Raw genomic sequence first — 2,147 nt, forward strand, 5'->3', positions numbered from 1 at the left:
CTTCCTTTCTTTCTTTCTTTCTTTCTTTCTTTCTTTTTTTTGTTTGTTTTTGGTTTTTGGTTTTTGGTTTTTGGTTTTTTGGTTTTTGTTTTTCAAGACAGGGTTTCTCTGTATAGCTCTGGCTGTCCTGGAACTCACTCTGTAGAAGAGCCTGGCCTTGAACTCAGAAATCCACCTACCTCTGCTCCCAAGTTCTAGGATTAAAGGCATGTGCCACCACTGCCCAGCTCTTTGTATTTTTTAAAAATAATCAACTGATTATAAAATATGAAATGAAATCCAAAGAATTTCATTTACTCAAAATGTTAAAAATACAATTTATAATAATTTTAAGCCTTATTTTCCACCTACAGTAACAAAATAACTATATAAAGCAAAAAAGAAAGAGAGACAGAGAAAGAGAGAGAGACAGAGAGAGAGAGAGAGACAGAGAGAGAGAGAGAAGGGAAGGGAAGGGAAGGGAAGGGAAGAAAGAAAGGAAAGGAAACAAGGAAAGAAAAATGAACTATCACTTTACTTGCATCAAAGATGCTGAAGCACTTCAGGATGAGAACTATGCTCAGCAAATCAGGCTAAAATACAATACATGGAAAGTATCATCTCAACCTGGACCTCACATCTGAGGCACAATTTAACTCAAAATTGATTTCATAACAAAAAATTTAAGTGCAAATATCTACAAGAAAATATAAAAGAAGAGCTACATGGTAAATTCTTTTTTTTTTATATATTCAATCTTTTAATCAATGAGGTACTATACAATGATAAAGTTATATTTAAAAATCAAGAACTTTTGTTGGTAGCTTTCGTTAAAGGTAGATGTTTTGCAGTATTGTTAGAAGGTAATTTATGATATACTTATAAATCAACTTGGCCACTTGCTACATGGTAAATTCTTATATGTGGTGTAGAGTGTGCACAAACTTGAAATATGGGCTTCTGTAACTGAGTGGAGGGGTGTTTAACCACTACATATACTAGGACATGAGGTTTTTGCTACAACATTTAAAAAACAAAACTATTTTTTGTTACTTATCACATTTATTTTTTCATTTTCTAAGTATATTGCTTTTTACTTGGAGAAGAAAAAGAAAGAATTCCTATGGATAATAGGGGTGCCGACATTTTTAACTGTGATCATAACCAGTTGATTGGAAATAAAATGAAAACTTTTTCTACAGGCTACAAGAATACTTGGAAAACAAATCTTATTATTATACAGACTGTATAAGAATCCTCCATATTATAAAGTCAGACCAAGTATGTATAGGCATGTGTGTGTGTGTGTAGGAGAAAGACCTAAATTGAATACATCCTTCAATACATAAAATGTATGTGAGTGGACATCAGGAAAAGAGTTAACAATTGGTACTGAGGCCAATCTGCCATCTTCACTCAGGAGCTGAGGTTGTCCCACAGCCTGCTGTTCATGGGTCCCACCAGGAGGGAGCTGTTCTTCAAGGAGTGCTTTCAGTCTGATGCTCAGAGGTGAGATAACCACTTTCTATACAATAACTGTCTGGAGTAGGGCAACGAGGAGCACATAGGGCACAGGAACAGTAGAGCTGCTGGGACAGGATCCTTCCAGTCACCATATGCACCTAGAGCTTGGGCTGTTACACACCCCTCTGTACACAAGTTTCACCAGTATCCCGAGCTTTTGTTCCCGCCAGCAAGAAAACACTCAGGACAACTGGAATCTTCTGCGGCAAAGCTTTATTGCTTACTTCTCAGGAAGACCCCGACCCCAGAAAATGGAGTCGCTTATATAGCCCTCAGCCATGACGTTTCAGCACCTGATGTGGCGTGACAGCTCCTGATTCCTTGCTCGCCCATCACCCCATTATTACACCCCGAGAATGGGCAGTGACTAGGAGTGAGTTCACTCTCGCACTTGTGCACAAGGCTTGTTTACTAGTTAGGCACAGCGGAGGCCAGTGCCATCTTATAATGGCGATTGCTCGCTGCACGCACGGCTCTCCACAGCAATTGCTCGTGGCACGGCTCTCCACATCTCCCCCTTTTTATTTTATTAAATTGAGGCTGGACTAGGTCTGTGTAATTATGCCCATCCTCTGTGGCTCCTGTCTTAGGTCGTTCCTCCAATGTCACAGCCTTTCCTGTCATAGGGTAAACCTATCACCACC

The sequence above is a fragment of the Mus caroli genome, chromosome 13 (assembly GCF_900094665.2).
Source record: "Mus caroli chromosome 13, CAROLI_EIJ_v1.1, whole genome shotgun sequence".
Classification (NCBI taxonomy): Eukaryota; Metazoa; Chordata; class Mammalia; order Rodentia; family Muridae; genus Mus; species Mus caroli.